Source organism: Gobio gobio, assembly GCF_949357685.1.
Source record: "Gobio gobio genome assembly, chromosome: 3".
In the NCBI taxonomy this organism is placed as follows: Eukaryota; Metazoa; Chordata; class Actinopteri; order Cypriniformes; family Gobionidae; genus Gobio; species Gobio gobio.
Genome location: NC_137099.1, coordinates 28785599 through 28806689, shown reverse-complemented (window position 1 = coordinate 28806689; position 21091 = coordinate 28785599). Strand labels below are relative to the sequence as shown.

The following is a 21091-nucleotide window of genomic DNA, read 5'->3' as shown; positions in this document are numbered from 1 at the left end:
GGGGCCAGGCAGTGGACATTTTTGCTTTAATCTCTAAATCACGTGAAGGGAAGTGCGTTCCTCAGAGGAGATGGCGCGCAGCTTGGCATAATGTCTCGAAGATCTTCTTGATAAGAGCAGCACATGCAGTTTCTAAATAAACAATCAAACGTGCTAATATTTTTAGTGACTTTTTCTTTTCATTCTGCTCGCATTGCACTCTTGCAATTTGCACATTCAGTTTAATCAACTCTATTATTTAGCTAATTAATTTACTGGATTACACTTGCAATCTTGTTTTCATCACCTTAGAGAGTGCTTTAGAGCTGTTTGTCCCCTTTTCACATCTAAGCCTATTTAACAACCTTTACTGAGGACTTTGTGAAGAGAGAATGATGGAAAGTAATTTGAATAATCAATCGATTTTCTGAGAAAAATCTAAGCAGCAGAGCAGCAAGGCTTCGGAAAAAAAAACATTTGCATTTGCTCTCAATTTTATTTCACTTCTGTCTAGGCGAATCAATAGAGATAGTAATGATTTGTGATTTTTTTTTTCTTATGAGGTGTGTCCTTCATGGAATACATTTCATGAATAATGTGACAGTTCACACTGTCACATTATTCATTGAGTTATATTAAGTAAACATATTTGAATTGCTTTTAATTCTTAATTTATCTATTAAAGGAATGCATTGTATAATATCATCCAAGTATTTTCTTCACCCTATTTTTTGGAAATTACCTTGATGTCCCTTGAAAATACATAAGGAGAGTAAAGCCTGAGATCAACTACATTGTGGGGAACAGCAAGTGGTCACCAGGAGGGAAATGGTTTATTAAACATACAAAATTATGTTTTTGAAAAAATAAAAATGCAGAAAGTTTTCTGTGATGGGCAGGTTTAGGGGTAGGGGTAGGAGTAGGGGATAGAATAGTTTGTACAGTACAAAAACCATTATGCCTATGGAGAGTCCTCACAAAGATAGTGAAACCGAGTATGATATACCCAAAGTAAAAAGGTTGCTGCTCATGAGTCCTTCTGAAACATAACCAACATATAAGGCAAACGCTTAAGAGTGTAGCCTACTGTTCAAGACTCAGTATTACTCAGACACGTTAATATCATTGTCCTTTTTTCATTATTCTTTTCATTTTATTGAGGCAATATTTATTTATTCTGGCATTACATGGTTTGCCCACCCACATCACTTTGATCCTAATATACATTTTACCTCTAAAATCACTACGCAATAATGAGTGTGTAAAGTGAACGAGTAAAAATGAATTGAGTGCAAATCAAATAGTTCAAATATTTGCCGTCTCTGTATGTCTCTCAGAAATCAGAGCTTGGCGAGAGAAATATCAAATACATCATACACATGTTCTACTACTTGATTTGTATATTTAAATTATTTAAACCTTGTATGATATGATACACGAATGAATTAAATAAGCACTGCATGATCGCAAATGAAATAGCTGCGTATGTTGCCATTTCTGCACGTCTCTCAGAAACCAAACCATCTCTCTGTCAAGAGTAATAATCAAGATACTGAATCATACACATTTTGTTTTAAACCTTGTATGATATGATTCTCTGTCTTACTCTCTCTCTCAGAGATGGCTGGCATTTATGCACACTCTTTATATGATTTGTTCAGATTTGCATTTGTATGCATAGTAAAAGTTGTTTTAGCAATGGTCAACCACTGAATATGTTCTCTAATCAGCTATTTACTCCACTTATTTGAAAATAAAAAATAATGTTTTTTTTTTTAATTAGAAGATGTTTAAATATTTATTTTGGAGGATCGAGAAATGTGATGAGCCGTTACTTAACACTAGTCACCCGAAGCACAACCGAACTACATCTTGAAGCACTACCTGCGAGGCTATTGGCTTTGATAGTTAGAACATATTTAAAGTTAGGGTAGGCATTTTCAAATGTCTAGCAATAGCAAGTTAGCTTTGAAAGCATGAGATCCCACTCTCCCTTCAGAGCGCTCTCCAAAGCCATGCCTTCTTTAAAACACATGAATGCAAACAGCAGAGTTTGCAAAGCGTCAAAAGACGAGAATTTACATTAAACTAGGCTATCTCGTGTCTCAAAGTCCATAACATTACAATAACGGAGTGTCTATTTACACCAAGTGTAAATAGCGTGCCTTGTTGGCAAGTGCTATTCACACTAGCTCTGCCTAACAATACCTGGTTGGGCCAAACAAGATAAAAACAACACACAATATTTCAACATCTTTAGTGGTGCAGTCAGTAAAGCATAAGGCTTAAGGATATAGGTTTTGACGCGATCGACCCGGGTTCGAATCCACCTTTTGCCGAGCTTGCTCTTCTCCCTTTTCCCATAACATATCACATCACACCACACAAAGGCATTTACTTTCTATAAAAAAATAAGAAAATGTTCTAAAAGTGGAAATAAAGTGCCTAACGAAATGTCGAAATGTTTAATAATAATAAAAGCATTTATTGGGTAGGGTTAGGGGTTGGTGTAATGAGGGCTTTTATTATCCTATTAAGGCAGCATCCATTTAACAATTTTAATAAATATAATAATTTACACTCTATGTTATTATTGCATCCAGTTAATGTACAATACTGAGGTGCAAATAGTATGTATCTGTCAAAATAAAGTATAAATTGCATGTAATTAGCATTTACACATATTGCAAAGAACTGCTACTTTTAAATGGAGTGAATATATAGCTTAATAAAAAAAAAGTAATTATATTCCATTACTCCTTTAATACCTGCCTAGTCTACATTCACGTTCGATATGAATATGTCTAATTTCTGCCACAATACCATAGTACAGTTCAGGGGTGGACTAGCCATCTGGAGCACTGGGATTTTTCCTGGTGGGCCGTGGTAAAATGTTGACCGGCCAGATAGTGTTACTACAGTAAATCCCTGGTAATGATGGTGATTTGTAGATTTAAAAGCTTTCTAACTGGATCATTCATGGCACAATGCTTTTCTTGTTTGTCAGTGCTGATTGTATTAAAAATGTCAGCATTGTATCATCTTCATTCATGTTCTTTGCTGAATTCAAGCGCTTCTCACTGGATCTTACAGCGCTGTTTAGTGGTCTCGTGATTGAGACTGATCAGTGAGTAAAAACATTTGTGCTCTAGTAAGTTTGAGCTGCCGTTTGAGCTGAACGGATAAATGGTCCGTGTGGCGCGGTTCGAATTAGTAGCACTGTTTCGTTCCGCTTTTGCTGCATAAGCGAACATTTATAGAACTTTTGTTAAAATTGTATAATAATTATCGTTATTGTTTAATCGCCCAGCCCTAATTGGAAAAAATGTATTTGTATGTCGAGCATGTTTTAGTAAAGTGTAAAGGATATGATAATGAAAGATTACAACTACAACGCTCAAAATGATGAGTTAATTAGCTTTCACGGAAGAATTTGTTAAACAAAAATGCAGGAGTGTTCATACTATTTCAATATCTAATAAAGTTTTTAAAGAGGATTTAAGACTGAATATGTACATGTACAGGGTTTTTTGTTGTTGTTGTTGTTGTTGTTGTTGTTGTTGTTATTATTTAGTTTCCCGTCATGATGAACGCTCCACACTCCATCCCAGAATATGCAGAATATGCAACAAAAGCTGGTTTGCCAACTGCCATAAAATGTCAAAGAAGAACAAGAAGAAGGAGGAATTTTTACAGGTGTGAGGTAAGCATCCATTTATACCATCAGGTTTTGATCAAGAAGCTTACAAATATTCTCCTCCCAATCCTTTGTGTAAAACTACATTGTGTATTAGTATCATAAGTGTGTCCTTTCGTGGTCAGCGTTTAACAGGCTTAATACCACAGTAACCTTTCATTCTTGAGCAATGATGCACTTTGGTGTTTTTTGCATCAGTCCACTGTTTGCACAGGCCTATAGCACTCATGAGCAGCAGAGCATTACACTGCCTGTATAGCCTTCTAAATGATACTCTAACAATCAACCAAGCACCATGCTGGGGCCGCCCATAATGGAGACATAATTATCTACTACAAACAGTGAGGCAGAGAAACTGGTGAAAAAAAAGAGAGAGAGAAATAATCATTGAGTATTGTGCTTCATAGCTCATTTTGCACATTCATCCTGCAAATCTGAATGAAGTGATTCCAATTTGCCTCCTCACGTAATCGTAACTGATTAACTGTTGGTGTATCTAAGCTTCTTAAGTTTACTCTTAGACTTTTATTACCAGGGGATTGAGCTCAATAAAGCTCAATAGAGTGATATTAAATAAATTAATCTTAATGGTCAGCTTTCATACCCCAGAGGTTTCTTTATAGACATTTTATTTGTTTATTGGTTTAAAGACCAATGAAATAAGCCAAAATACACTGTTAATTCCAATATAAGGCAAGCATGACTGCAGCGGTATTGAAGTTTAGAATACTGAAGTATTGAAGTGTTAGATTCCTGTAAGTAATAATGACTTTAGAAGTAGTGTTTTATTGCCACTGAAATATGCCATCTTTGCATGTCACCTCACAGAACTGAGGAAATCACCAATTCAAGTTTCAGCAAGGGAGCTTGATGTTTCCGGATTTAAAACAAAATAATATGTGGGTGTGCGAGGAGTGCTGCCGATCATTCACACTGTAAATATTGTTCATTGCAATTATATTTGTGCATTAATACACATTTTATGCTATTACATAAAAAAATTATTTTCCCATTTATAATAGATTTTTATGTTTATTATGTTGTAATATGTATTTATAGAATAAGTTATTTAGTAGTATGGGTAAAGTACAACACTTTAACATTTTAATATATAAGTTATAGTTTAAAATAAACTATAACTTTTAATAATATTAGTCATTTACATTTACCACACAGAATTACAGTGGGCTCCACAAATATTGGTACCCTTAATAAATATGTGAGAACTGTAAAAATAGTTTTTGCCATTTCTTCTCTTTGTCTTTCATTCATAATATTCACAAAAATATAACCTTTAATTGAAGTTCATTTACACAAAATATAAATCTGGAATAAATTATATTAGATTAGATTAAATATGTTTTCTCCAATGTACGTGTGCCAAAATTATTGGCACCCCAACAAATTCTAATGAGTAAAATCTGATTAAATAATAATTATTACAGTGCGTCTCATGCTCACAAATCATGCAGCAGACACACATTGAAAATGAAGTGTTGCTGTAGTTACGTATTGTAAATGTCTAATGTCTAACGCCGGCTAACGCTTGGCAGCACAGGAGCAGTGTGTATGGAGAGCGGGAGCAGCGCGCGCCCGTTGTGCTTTCACACTGGCAGCGTTTATCACGCACAGCTGAACCGCGGCTTGTGTATTGCAAATACATACGAATATCGTCCATTGTGTCACCTTTCCCGGTGTTCTCCCCCGACCCCTGTCTGTCTCGTGCTTTGATTTATGATGGGCAGCATATCTGCTGCTCCCCCGCTGTCCAAAACACATATGCATATAACATGCTGTATATAGGCATAGATATGTATATATATCTATGTATATAGGTACTTTACATGATAAAAGTAACCTTAAAGTTAAGATAAGCTTCTAGTTTTAATCATTTAAACGGGCATTTGAAGTTTGGGCTAAAACTTCTGGCAGTGTTGTGTTTTTGTGTATTTTATTATTATTATTATTTTTACAGCGATGGATGTCATATGGTGATTGTGAAACACACAGAACACTTCACTAAATGATTTCATGGTGAAATTTGTTATTTTTCATGTTAATGAGGTACATTTTGATCAGAACAATGCACTGTGGCTTTAATTCAGCGTGAGCAGCGCGGCAAAAATAGACTCTGCGCCGCCGCTGCATGCGGTGTGAATGCTCTAATCTGGCGGCGATAAAAATACGGGCTGCTAACGCGTGCAGTGTGAAACCGGCCTAAGCCATGCACTGGATTATGTAGGCTGGAAAGTGTCGTTGTGTTGCTGCGACATAACTCCCCCCTCCCGTTAAGCACGTCCTCGTGCCATGAAAAGTCCAACTGTGGAGGGGGGAGGGGGTCGGAGGAGGGCACCCTGAAGTCCTCGGGGCACCGGGACCTGACTGGGGGGCCTCCAGGATGGAGCCTTGGGCGGCCATGGCGGGTCGGGAGCCTCGGGCGGCCATGGCGGGTCGGGAGCCTCGGGCAGAGCGGGCGGCCATGGCGGGTCGGGAGCCTCGGGCGGAGCAGGAGACCTGGGCGAGTCTGGAGCCTCGGGCGGAGCAGGAGACCTGGGCGGGTCTGGAGCCTCGGGGGGAGCAGGAGACCTGGGCAGGTCTGGAGCCTCAGGGGGAGCAGGAGACCTGGGTGGGCAGAACCAGAGCCCCACCCACATGTGTGCCACCCACATGTTTCCCACCCACAGGTACATAGCCCCCCAAAAAAAATTTATTTGGGAAATTCCGGGGTGGAATGGAGGGCTCGTAGAATGGGACGGGCTTGTGGGCTGGAGCTGCCCTGCGAGGTGGAGTGGGCTTGTGGCAGCCTGGAGTGGCCTCGTGGAAGCCTGGAGCAGCCTTGTGGAAGCCTTGAGCGGCAGGAGCGGCCTCGTGGGCGGCGGGAACAGGAAAGTCTGGAGCGGAATCCAGGAGACACGGAGCGGGCAAAGGAGAGTCTGGAGCGGAATCCAGGAGACACGGAGCGGGCACAGGAGAGACTGGAGCGGAATCCAGGAGACATGGAGCGGGAACAGGAGATACTGGAGCGAAATCCAGGAGACATGGAGCGAGCCCGAAATCGATGAACCAACCCTCCTTCGCAGGCTCTTCCGTGGGAGAGACCCTCTTGACAAGGGTAGTCGCGCTGGAAGGGCATGTGTAGGGTTCTGTACTCGGGTGAGCTGGAAAGTCCTCTGGTTTGTGGGGATGGACTGGATGATGCAGACTTGAGCTGTCTTCATCGACAGCATTAACACAGAAATCAGAATCATTTAGAAGGAGAACATAATTAATGAAGTCTGCTACAGACTTCTCGCAGAGCTCAGGAGACAACAATGGGAAGAACAAGTCATCATCCAGTCCATCCCAAAAACAAGCATTGACCACCGGATCTCTCCAGCTCACCAGGTCGGAATACTCCAGAAATTCCTCCACATACCACTCCAGCAGACGACCACCCTGCCGGAGGGAGAGAAGGAATCCCTCTGCCATCTCGTTCGGTTTTGGTCTGGTCTTCTGTTACGGTTTGGCTCAGGCAGGAAGACAAGGAGAGGCAGAGGAGTATCTCAAACGTGGTTTACTCAGGGTAAGTTCAGAAACACATACAGGGATTGTATAACATAATGTCATAACGGGAACTTCACATAACGGAGACCAGACAACGAATTAATGAACAAAGAGGAACTAAAATACAAACACAGATGACTGAATAAATGAGGGACAGGTGATTAACTAAACACAGCTGAACAGAACTAGACTAATGAGGATTACCAAGGAAACAGACAAGTGGCGGGAAACTCAGACAAAGGAACATGTGACAAATGAAACCAGGGAGTGTATGGAACAAAACACAACAGAGACAGACTAGACATGTGACACTACTATAGTTTACTACCCTTACGAAAATTAACCATGGTTTTATTATAGTAAAAGAGTAGTAACCATGGTTTTTTGGCTAAATGATTACCATTTATATAACCACAGTTTTACCACAAATACCATGGTTAAATTATGGTTAGTGTAGCAAAGCCATGATTCATTTGTGGTTACCATGGTTTAACTATAACTATAACTAACTATAACTATAACTATAACTACTGGTTTAACCCCACACGCACAATATATTTCATACAATATATTGGCCCCACACGCACTGAGGATGGTTTGAGTCACCAAACAAACTGTAAGGATCAAAGTTGGAGAACTGCAGATGCTAGTTGGGTCTTGGGGTCAGAAAGTCTCTAAAACTATGATTAGACCTCACCTATATAACCATAAAAGCCTTTGGTGACATAAAACAATGGTGACAATCTCATGCACCTACAGTTTGTCAGCATTACTGGAACTTTAAGTGGGACTGGGCTTTATGGTCAGATGAGACCAAAATAAAGCATTTTGGAAAAGAAAAAAAAGCTCCAGAGGTGGATTTGGCATAGAAAGAAACATAGCCATGTAGAAAAGTACCTCATCCCCACTGTGAAGTATGGTGGTGGGTCTTTAATGCTGTTGGGATAATTTTCTTCCAAAGACCCTGGATTAGTTGTTAGAATACATAGACTCCATCAAGTACCAGCAGATATTAAATCAACACCTGACTGACCCTGTCAGGATGCTTAAACGGGGCCATGGTTAGATCTTCCAACATGACAATGATCCAAAGCACTTCTCAAAAATAAACAACAGAACAGTTCACTGACTACAGAATGAAGGTTTTGCCATGGACATAGCAGTCCCCATAAAAAACCTGTGGGATGAGCTGAAGAAAACAGTCAACAAGCATGGACCTGAAGGAATCTGAAGGACCTGGAGAGATTCTGTATAGAGAAATTGTCTTCTTAGATCAGGGGTCCTCAAACTCGGTCCTGGAGGGCCACTGTCCTGCAGAGTTTAGCTCCAACCCTGATCAAACACACCTACCTGTGATTTTCTAGTGATCCTGAATACCTTGATTTGCTTGCTCAGGTGTGTGTGATCAGGGTTGGAGCTAAACTCTGCAGGACAGTGGCCCTCCAGGACCGAGTTTGAGGAACCCTGTCTTAGATAGATCTCTTGCCATATGTTCCAACACCTTATTACGCATTAAGGCCAATTCACACAGCACAGACAAATGGCAACAAACATGTTTGTTGGGTTTTGTCAGATCAGGGTTTGTTTTCACCCGACTGAACATATTCAATCAGTGTTTGTCAGTGTCTGTTGTGGCAGGGTGAACATGACACAATTCTAAATCCAACAGCCAACTTGTTTGTTGGTGTTTGTCTGTGCGGTGTGAATTGGTCTTTATAGGAGAAGATCCAGAGCAGTTATCTTGACAAAGGGAGGTTCCACAAAGTAGTAAATAAAATGGTGCCAATAATTGTGGAATATATGTTTAATGGAAAAAAGTGTGATGATTTTTTTTTCTTTTAACTATTTGACTGAAATTTCAAAAACAAATTTCCACAGTCAAGTTTGTTCATATTTACCAAGGATGCCAATATTTGAGGAGCCCACTGTACATTACATACAAAAATGCTTTAATTAACCCTATGGAGTGAACAGTAAAGAGGTGCTTTGTCTCCCTCGGGCTGATGAGCCTGTGACAGACCCCAACCATGCTGCTGACCAATCAATAACTAGTCCTACCCAGCAACTTTAAGAAAAGATCTCTGAATTCCCACTATCCTTAATGTTGCTGACCCTGAAGAAAATTCAATTTTCCTTCCCTTCAACAATGACATTCATTTCTGCCCCACCAGCCATTTCCTTCCTTGCTGAATACAAGCACGAAATTGCATCCACAAAATAAAAGAAAACATTTTTTTTTTAACAAAATCTGAAATGCTTATTTAATAATGTTTTACTCCCCTTTAAACAATAGTGAATATACCTTCAGACTCAGATCCCACTAACATAAACTAGGAGACGATGAGGAAGTTGGACCAAGACCTATTCACTCCAAGACCGAATATTCAGATCCAGATGTACATTTATATCTTTAAAATGCATCAAAATGCAAAGCAAGCCTGAACTCAGTGCAAGTCCACAAAAATAACAACTTTCACCAGGATTTAATCTTACAAAAATAAAATTAAATCTACAAAGGAAAATTGTACTTGTGGTTCATACAAAAAAAAAAAAATCACTTTACATTTATTTCGCAACTTCTCAACTTTTTATTTAATAGATAATTGATCGTAGAAAGCTCTTCATCATTTACAGGTAAGAGAAAGCACAACGGCAGCCGCTTTTGTGGTTTTGGCAAGTTCTGACCAGTATTTCATCAGTTTAAATGAAACTGTGAAATCAGGTAAAGGTAAATAAATTATTCACCCCAAAAGGAAAAATGTTACACAACATGAGGGTGAGTAAATAATGACAGAATTAGTGAACAAAGCAACTGTTCATATATTACAGGTAGGTGGCACAATTTCCATTTATCTTATAAATAAAGAGAAACAAAAAGAAAGGGGCTACTCTGTGCAGCTTGCCAAACCAGTGACTATGGCAAACCTGATATATTGGTTTCAAGGCTTTGAAATACATAGAAATATTCTACTGTCCTGCTTCTAATGTCCTGCTGCCACCAAACTTATGTGGTCATTTACGGCACCCTGCAATATTGACTTCATGTTTTAGCATCTAACAGCAAGTGACATCATAAAATGCATCCCTGCAGGGAAGTCAACCATACTTTACTGTAACCAGAAGTAGGCCACAAACACATTAATGCACTTGTTCAGCCTAGAGTGTCTCATTTCAAATACAAAGCCTTTCAGTGAGAGTGGTGGAGCTATAGATAAAAACACTTTATTGTGATAGCTTCAGCTCTGTATTGATGATACATGGTTGATGGTTGCAGAGAGGGTCCCCCAAGGTTGGAGATTCACAAACCATGGAGTTGCGCCTTTGACATTACTTTCACTGAGTGGATTTACTGTCAGCAGACTCTTGAAAATAATTTATCTTTATCAGCCAGAATTTATAAAGAAGGGCCCTATGCACTTTGACTTGTAAATATTGTGTTGTCAACATTGATAAAAGGGCTCTGTGTGCATTGTGGAGAACCAGATCACAACAAAACTCTGAACACACATAACTGGGGTCAATTCTTCGTATGTCGCTAACTCTGTTAGCTAGATTTGATGGTTGACGATTTGGCATGATCTTGGATTATTTGGTTCTTCGTAGCTCATCCTGGACTTGCTGTCAGCAACAGGTCCGTAAACTCAAACCTGCTCAGGAGAAGGCTTATTCCAGGATTAGTTTGCATCTTTGTAAACAGGATTAGACAGCAATTTTTAAGCAGCATTGATACTTAAAATATGTCCCAGCCACTGATACTTTTTTAGTATTAGTTCCTTACCGAACCAGGAGCAAAAATCATTTAAAATAAATATAATAATATGAATTTTTTTTTTTTTTTTTTTTTTATAATGTTGTGTAGTCTATAATACTATAGACAGTCAGTTTTACTGATTGAAAGATTTATTTGTGATGGAATAATTACTTTATAATTTTTTTGGAGTCTTACACACAATGCTGTACAGTTAATCTAAACTGTACATTCATTTGAGTGGTGACAAATATTATAGGAAGGGCTTGATGCAGCGCAGGAGATGCGGATAACTTGATCTTGACCCTTAAGAAACTTTAATTAATGCTGTCACGTAACAATTTTATATTTTGAAGCAGATTTAAATGAATTGCTAATTACAACATTGAAATACAAATGTAAAGGCTGTACAAACACTAGAAATCGTGAATATAAATAATTGGGAATTATTTAATCAATCAATTTAAAAAAAGAAAAGTGCATATTTCATTTATCTATTATAACTTTTATGTCATTTTGGTTTCTTGGCCGTTTCCTTACAAAGGTCCAGAAATTCATCAAGTTTTTTAATTCTATTACGTCATTACGTTGCTGTCTTGCCGCCTGCCAATCGCTGCATTGCTGATCATGGGTTCGATTATTGATGCATCTGCCCTCAGGGAACACGAGAATGTGCTGTAAGCTCAGACAACTTAATCCAGATAAATATATAAATTAATAAATTAATTATAAATTAAATGATTATAAATTAATCAAATCCGTAACTTTGTTTGAAGAACCAAATTAGCCAGAGATCAGTTATCACGATTAGAAGATCTGGCATCTGTCAAATCATCTTAGACCCCTTCACTTCATTAGCGCAAATACAGGGGTACAAAGACATACAACATTTGCCTGCACATATGACTGGTATGTGTGTTCATATGTGACAAATATGTAACAAATAACTAGTGAACGAATAGGGCTGTGAATTTTGTGAAAAATAAAAACAAACAAAAAAAAAGAAAAGGAAAACATGCTCTGAAGTTAAAAAAAAATAAAATAAATAACGGTGTGTTAGGTGAAGGGAGAGAGAGATGCAGCTGTCAGTGGCATGATAGGAAAAGCTGCTCCTCAGAGCAGAGGGGACCATGACGTGACTTGAATGAGCTCACTACTCTCACTGCCATAGAGAATCAATGACAGGGGTCCAGCAGGCACTGCTCAGACTCAGGTCTTACTAATGAAGGCCAGATCCAAAGCTTGACTATGTGATGCTGCTAGGGACCAGTGCTCTGCAGAGACATGCCTGGACTGACCACACATGGTCTTGCACATAAACCTCATTAAAGTACAAACTAAAAACACAAACTTATGCATTTAGAGATGTATTTACACACAAGCATGGTAATAATGACTGCTGGGGTTGTATTAGGTCAATTCACCTCAAAACGAGGTTTCGAACGATATATATATATATATATATATATATATATATATATATATATATATATATATATATATATATATATATATATATATATATACATATATTAGGGATGCAACAATACAGTTAGTCCACGGTTCAATACATACCTCAGTTTTTAACCACGGTTTTCGGTTCAGTTCGGTTCGATTCGATTCGGTTCTGATGGCTTGTCACATCAGTTTTTTGTTATTCTATTCTTAGGCGACAGGAACAGCAAGAGGTTAAGGAGAAAAAAGACTATTTTTTATTGCAATACTCTTTCTTTATTTTACTTAAAAGAATTGAAAACCCTTACTTAAACTTAAAACTTTACTTTAAAAAAAACCTTGTACACATTCCTAGTGTATTGTAAAATATAAAATAAATGTATATATAGATTTACACTGGCAGCTCAGAGCTGTACAGCAGCATTTAAGTATGAAATTGAATAAATAAATGTAAAAATAAAACACTACATAGACTTCACTATAAAATACACATTGATTCGTATTAAAGCTACTGTATTAGTTTTTTCAGTCAAGAGCAGCGAGTGATTTTCTCTTTGTCTTTTGTTGTTGTATTAACATTAAAGGGATAGTTTATTCAAAAATGAAAATTCTTTCATCGAGAAATGAATACAGGTTTGGAACAATATTAGAGTGAGTAAATAATGGCATAATTTTAGAGGTGAACTGTCCCTTTAAGGACAGCGTGTTCACTATAGGCTGCCCTGCTGTCAATTTAAGACCTCTGTGCATCTAATATACAGACACACGCGATTTTACTTTCACTTTAGACATAACCGGCTGTGTTTATGTTAACCTTGTGTGTATTTGACAGTATTATTAGCGCAGTAAGACGACTACTACTACTTTCAGTAATCACGTGTTTGACAGGCGTTTAGTGCGCGCGCTCGGAAAAGCGCATGTTTAAACCATGCACGCGAATGAGCCGGCAAGGCTTTAAAACGCATGCAAATAATGAACTTTCGTGATTGTGAATATCTATAGTGTTCCGTGAGTATAACTCTACCACTAACGTGTGATGTGAATGCATGTAGTGTTGTTCAGTATTGGGATGGAGGCAAATCATAGAATTTGTTCAAAAATAATTATTTCAATGCAAAACCGAAAAACCGCAATTCACAACAATATATATTAATATTTAAGATATAACTACTATGTAATGACATTTAAATGAATAATTTGATACAATACATTTATTGTATTCATACATGTTTTTACATTGTACTTACATTTTAAAAATGACCTGCATGTAATTACATCTGTACAGTAATTATAAAATGTAATTATTAAATAATTATTATAATTACACTGTTGACACTTCCCTTACACCTAACCCTACCCTTAGGTGGGGGCATCTTGCTTTATTTCTGTTTTGAGGCAAGTGTATCTGTTGCTCCTATTAAACTAAATTGAATGATCACACTGTTAACACATTTAGAGCTCTCATCCCTACATTTTTTCTTTCTTTCCCAAAGTGGAGCAAATGTAAGCCGCTGTTTCTCCTCTGATCTTCTAATAGTTCTTTCTGCTTCCTGTTTCCAGTAGTCTCCCTGAATCACCGTGTACTTATGCAAACTATTATGGATAAGGCAGAATGGAGCTGTGTGCATATCCAATATTAGAAGCATTACTTCCAAATTCCCTTGCACATTCTAACCTGCATGTAACCCTCCAAACTTCAAAAACATCCCATCATCTGTCTTTGGGTTCAATTATATAAACAACCTGGAAACATAGTGAAAAGCGATTAAATGGCAAAAAGCTGAAATCAACTTGATTGCGATAAGAACGTAAACAATTTAGCTCTCTTAAAGTGTTAGGGAGCCCCTAACTAAAAGCAGCAATAATGCTACCAACTACGCTACATTTCGTAGCAGTGTTACAGTAGATCAGCTGCTTTCAAAACACTGTTTTTCTTGAAACATACTGCTTTTTCCATCAAATAACTTTGTAGGCTGCATATTTTTGTCAGTGTTCGGGCAAGTATCTTCACTAGGTGTCATCATTAGGGTTTTTCTAGTTTTATCAGTTTTTAGTGTATATATTTAATGCTTAATGCTGTCATAATCATTATCCTTTATCTAGTTCGTATGCCTGATAAATAGCCTACTGTTCTAACAACAAATAAATGAATACAATTATTGGATAAATACATATTTTAAAAATGTATTGCCCCTTTCATAGCTTCAATGTAGTTATCTACTTTTTTCCTTGCAATCGTGTAGTGTATCTTATTAACTTCTTTTTAGAAAATGTAGCTTGACTATAAAATTAACTACTTTAAATGATGAGGAACCCGAAAACAAAAGTTTTAGATTCGCTTTCTAAACACTGGCAAAAGAAAATAGTTCTCGAAAGACATACTGGTTTGATAGAAAGTAGACAAAAATTAAAGAAATGTGGTGTGTTAGTAAAGGTGTCATTAGACTAAAGAAAAGTAAAGACGATTGGGATAACTGATGTGTGAGTTCTGCTGCAGCTGGCCACATGTTTGGCTGGGTGGGAAGATGCTTCAGGCAGGGGTTGAAGGGGAGATCGGGTTGGTGAAATCACCTTGATTCAGTGCAGCGAACCTTTGATGTGCCTGAAGCTGACTTGGCTAGCCCTGAGCAAAGCATATGCCTTAAAAACTTAAATCCAGCTTGACGTACTGAAATCATAACCATATGCAAGAATTCCACCTTCAGAAACACTGTGGCTCCACACAGCCCGTGGACAAGGCATTAGCCAGCGATAACAAAGACCAGGTTAGATGACGGTGGGAGTCTGAGGAGGAGATGGAGGTAAAGGGATGGGTCATAGCACGAACTGGGGATGGGGGTGTCAGGAGGTATGCGGTGCATAAAAGGTTTGGTTAAGGATCAATTCCAAAATTTCTGAACAGTGCTAGACTACCTAAAATGGAAGTTTCTCAGGAGTGATTAGAGGTAGAGCGAGGTAAAGTGTAGAGCAAGAAAAATGAGTGAGACTGAGAGGTTTGAATTAAACTGCCTGAAAATACTTGTACTGACCGTACTTTTCATAACACAGACAGTTGGGGTTTGTCTCATGCATCACGAATTCTAATCAAATTTGGCACCACTAGCATGCGTAACGAAATGCCAGTAATCTATAATACTTTTTAAATGAAAAAAAAAATTGTTTTTGGTATATTATTATGCTATGTAAATCACTATCAAAGAGATATATAATGACTTGTCTAAATGAATTGCTGCTCTGCCTGAAACTGATTGTAATGGAAGACTGGTGAGACTTCTGTATTTGAGGAGAGTTGAAAATACACACTCTGACTCACTTGTAAATTAACTTTTGTCATTATTGAAACATTTTAATACTCTGTAAAAAAAAATACATAAACTTGCAGAAAAAAAGGAAATGTACTTTTGCTTAGACCCCCCAAATTTAATTGCATGTTTATTCGGTAATATTTTTCACAGAATAGGGATTGTCAGTGTTTTCTTTTTAGCACATATGCTTGAGCGAAATGCACTTATGGCACTGAAGGGCTACTGTGTGATGTGTTTTTGTCTGTGTAATGACTGTCAGGCAGCCTGTGGTTGCTGCTTTCTGGGGTCTGTTACCTCCTCTCTTAATCAAATCATGTCTTTTGGCTAGAGGACATCCTTCATTAAATGTATCAGGAAGGGAGCATATTGTGCCTCACTGAAGCACGATGGGTTGTGCCCCCAACAAATTCCTTTGCGCTACGCAAGATGGGCCAAGCATACTGCACCCAGATGTCAGGTTTATTTGAATAAAATAGGCTCATTGTGTGGACACCCTGGTCTGTTCCTGAGGGAGAAAAGGGGGAGGCTGGGTAAATGAATGCTGTAGGGGGTTTCAGTGCTGAAGAAAAGTGGAGAGAAGAGGACAGGGCAAGGAAGGAGTTCGCTTAGCGTAGCAGTTCCATCTGGCACTCCTGGAATCAATGTCAGAGTGAGAGAAACTGCTTCTCATAAAAGAGCTACAGGAAGCCAGCGGAAGCTGAATGTTCTACAAGGACAAGAACATTACTGGGAATGTCGCTTAGCCTGGGGCGAATCCACAAGTTGGCTGCCATGGCCCCTTCCTCCACTTTCCCTACTCCTCCTCCTCACTCCCTCTTTCCAAAAGAACAAGAGACAGCCTAGACTGATCGGAATTCCATCTGTTGGGGAGCAGCCAAGTGACAGTGGAGAAATACAGGCATCTGGTCTCCATTTCTGTCAGGCTGGTGTTCCAGCTTACATCTTACAGCTGGGAGAGGATGAGGGAGAGTAGAGGGTGCTGGCAAGGGACTAGAGTGTGCTGGCACTCTTAGGCCTCTCGTCCATTTTTCACACATCACCCCACATCCTAAGAGGAGATGTCTAGAAAGATGCACACCCCCTCACACACGCACAACTCTTTTCTGAAGAGCCCAAGAAGAGCACATAGTTATCTGCAGTCAAGAGTCGGACAACAGATCAGAACAAAAGCAAAAGAACAAAGGAGCACGTGAAGCCAGCAGGCAAGACCTTGGCAGCCAGCACACGCTCAAACATGCACATGTGCATGCTCTTCTACTCCCATTTGCGAGTATACTCCAAACTATTCTCTATTGATCATCATATTCACTCTATGGATCACTCAGACTTCATATCTTGCATTAATCTTGAAAAAAAAACAGCCTTTTGTCATTTCTATTCACAGACTCTGGGGGAGGGGGGGGGGGGCTGATGGGAGTAAAACCTCTATGTATAAATGTTACAAGCATATGGGAATTTTTTTTGGTGACAGAATTATTGATTTAGATAAGAAAATGAATACTGCTGAAAAAATAGGAATATGGTTTGTACCTTTATTAGTATTATAGCGAGCAAATGCATTTATTATACATTATTACAAAAAAAATTCAATTATATACAAATTTACACAATAATAAAAAATGCACATAAATATTTTTCAGTTACTTACTGTTAGGTTTTTTTTTTTAAGAGTACTGTACTAAATGGTGGAGATGTAAAATATTTTAACATGTTATTTTTGTCATTTTTCTCTCACTTTGATATACTATTCCCATATATAAAAACTAGTCGAAGTAATTTAGATTAACTGTGTACCCCAAAATTGTGTAAAAAGTACAAAGAGTGCTGTTGCAACCTACATAATACCAGGGTGAACTAGAGGTCTACTACCCTACCCGATCCGAACCCGACAGATTCCAAAAAACTTGCGTGTTCGGGTAAATGTTTCATAAATAGCTTCGGGTGTGGGTATATATACAGGAATATAAGATTAGATGAGATGATGGAAGATGAGCGGGATCTCTTGGGTTGGTTGAAAAACAACAGTGGTGTTTTCCTGCTACTGTCAACAATGCGCAAACTTTCTTTTGAAGTTAGAGCTCCAGAGGAATTTATGTGACTGTTACACCTGTTCACCCATTTGCTTTTTCTCTTTTGCTCTGCAGCGCTGACTGCTGAGGAGGATGCTATGTCTTGATGAAACTGTGTTTGTTTGCATGTATTTGTTTACTGATCATTGCATGCAATCCTACAGCATATTGCAAAAAAAGGTATTTGCTGTGAGAAACTGACCTTGGCTTTGGGTCGGGTTCGGGCTTAAAAATGTAACTGCACCGGTCGAGTCAGGTTAAACGATCCCAGGTATGAGGATATTTTTTTTTAAAATTAATTTTCATCCATTTTTCATTAGTTTGCTGTTTTGAATGATTTGGAATGGTACTGGCTGAATTAATATCACAAGTAAATGATTATACTTAGTTTAATTATTATACTTTTAAATAATTATTGTGAAATTAAAAGTAGGTTAAAACTTCTATGTTTCCAGCCAGTTTTTTGACATTTGTGTTTTCTAAAAAAAAATATTGTAGCTATTGTGTTTTTTATTAGATTTAATTTATTTTATGTTTCTATCAGATCTGCTGTAGTATAAGTGTGTTCTGTTTGTTTTGAAATAATATTGATTTATTTCAGTATTTATTTATTTAGTAAAGTTGTAGAGGAAGTATTGACAGAGCATATGACTATTCTGTTATAATTAAAAGAATAATATTTACTACTCAAATAGTGTACGCCTCACATTAAACAGTTCATTTTAACTTTTACAATTAGAAAAAACAAAAATTTGATTTTGCATTAACTGGTTGATTAATATTATTAATTACATGATTGATACTGCATTCATTAAAATGAGAACAGACAAACGCCATATGAGGTTATTTATAAGACTGATCCTGTTTGAGCATTTTGAAATGCTTTTCCCCCTTCACAGATGCCTCCATATGTTCAAAAAAGTGTTAAGAGAGGAAACATTTTGGTCAGAACAGATAAGAGGAAAAGAATGAAAGAAATAGACACAAGACTGAGAGAACAAAAAATAAATAAAGGAGAGAGGAGAGGTACAATTCTAGTGTATCTGATAAAAAACATGTATTTAATAAAAAAAGATGTGTGTGCGTGTCTGAGTGTGTGTGATTGGTCATATGTGGTTTATGAGGACTCAAAATTGTATAATAACATTGGTGTTACAACATAAAAGTGGTTTATGAGGATATTTCCTGTGTCCTTTGTAGACCTTTGTGTATCCTTTGTGTATTTTGAAATTCAAAAAATGCTGAATGTTTTCTGTGATGGGTATAGGTTTAAGGGAATATATATATATAGTATAAAAACCATTACGTCTATGGAGAGTCCCTGTAAATTACAAATGCCAGTTGCCACAGTGTGTGTGTGTGTGTGTGTGTGTGTGTGTGTGTGTGTGTGTGTGTGTGTGTGTGTGTGTGTGTGTGTGTGTGTGTGTGTGTGTGTGTGTGTGTGTGTGTGTGTGTGTGTGTGTGTGTGTGTGTGTGTGTGTGTGTGTGTGTGTGTGTGTGTGTGTGTGTGTGTGTGTGTGTGTGTGTGTGTGTGTTATCTAGCAGAGGATGCACCAGAGAAAAGTATGACAGGCAGCAGGTTTGACTTCTGAGAGAAAGCGTTGTTGACTTATTAGTGGTGACAGGTATGCTATCTAAGAGACAGCTCGACAGTAGACAGAAGGAAACGAAGAGAGCAAAGAGCAGAAGGGGATTATTCATAAACCACAGAGGTTAACAATGACCCATGAACACTCTCACTCAATAAAGAACAGAACACATTGCACTGCTCTGCCACTGTGGCACTGTACATATGTGAATTAATGCTAGACACAAAATACTGGAAACTGATAGTCTCCAGCTAACTGTCACCCACACATGGGAAAACACACACACACACACAAACATCAAATTATCTTCTTACGTATGTAAATTTATGTGAAAAAAAATCCTAATGTTAGAGAGAGAGAGAGAGAGAGAGAGAGAGAGAGAGAGAGATAGCAAAAGAGAGAAAGAGACACAGAGAGAGAAAGAGTGAGAGAGTGAACTTTCATTAGTCCGGTTGCCAATGTTGAAATGTTGTGTTTTTTTTGTTTTTTTTTACTTGTCAGTCCTGAATCAGAACTCTTACCTGCATTTTGTAAAGAAGAGCAGATGCTGGACGGAACAAGGAGAAGTGGAACATTTATATGGTCAATACCAGAAGTTTTGTTTTTAAGAAGCTGAATATATTGCACGGTTTCCTTTACTAAACATTTTCAGTAATTCATTAAGGTAGATGGGGTGGGTGCCATGATTTGATAGCTATTAATTCAGTTATCTTTTACAGACTATAGGCAATACTTACTGAACTATAATTATATAAGAGCAGTATCACATACAAATTTAATTATTTTCAAAACTGATACTAATATCAATGCTAAGAGCCTGAATGTCTGAAGTTTTATACATACTACCAATTTATACATCTGGGAAAAAATATTAAATAAAAACAACAACTAAGTGTCTTTAGGCTACTTGACTGCAATTCCACAAAAAATCGGGACACTGCAGAGAGACGTTATTTAATCCTCAAATTTCAGACTACATCAGATACAGTGGTCAGTATTTTGCTTTGTCTAAATGATTTTCCGATCAGGCATCAGGGGTAGCGCAATGAGTAACACAAACAGACACAACAAATGACTGTAGAACTGTAAAAAAAAAAAAACTGTTCGAAAAAGCCTTCCACATCGCCTTCCAGTCAAATGATGAGAGAAAAAGTGTGCGAGAGGGAGAGATTTACTCACAGAAGCCATTTCCTCGTACAAGGCCTCAAAACCGCCTTCAAGCTCAGCATGCTGTTCCACTTAGGCATGGTCTCCAAACCAAAGCCATCCACCTCGCTCTGCTATTGGCATCGGACACACAAGGCTAACCACAAGCACATGTTCAGTTGCTCTTAACTAATTCATACAGGAACACTTTGGTTTTGTTTTGAACCCAAAAGCCCTGTACCTTTGATTAAGAAATGTGTCTGATTCCAATTAAAGGAGCAAGAGGGAGGGAAAGCATCATGGTGGTTCTAGTCTGTTATTGGCTGCGGTCATGACAGTTTTCTTATCTCTCTCTCTTTTTCTCCCCAGTATTTATTTATTCCCCCCCCCCCCATCATTTCAACATTATTGAAAACGGATAAACAGAACTGAATTCACAGAACTGAAAATCCATTGTTCAGGGGTTATTTTATGCATGGCTTTTAATATTCATGTTTAGATATGTAAATATGTTTATCTGATTTTTTATTAAGGTACATGTGTTTCTGAGTGATTGTGTG

General features: G+C 38.0%; 1 protein-coding gene across 6 annotated transcripts in view; it reads right to left on the bottom strand.

Moving 5' to 3' along the window:
- Positions 1–21091, bottom strand: part of bnc2 (basonuclin zinc finger protein 2) — a gene marked incomplete at its 3' end in the record, with an annotated part of 224847 nt that overhangs the window by 36417 nt on the left and 167339 nt on the right. The window lies entirely within an intron of this gene.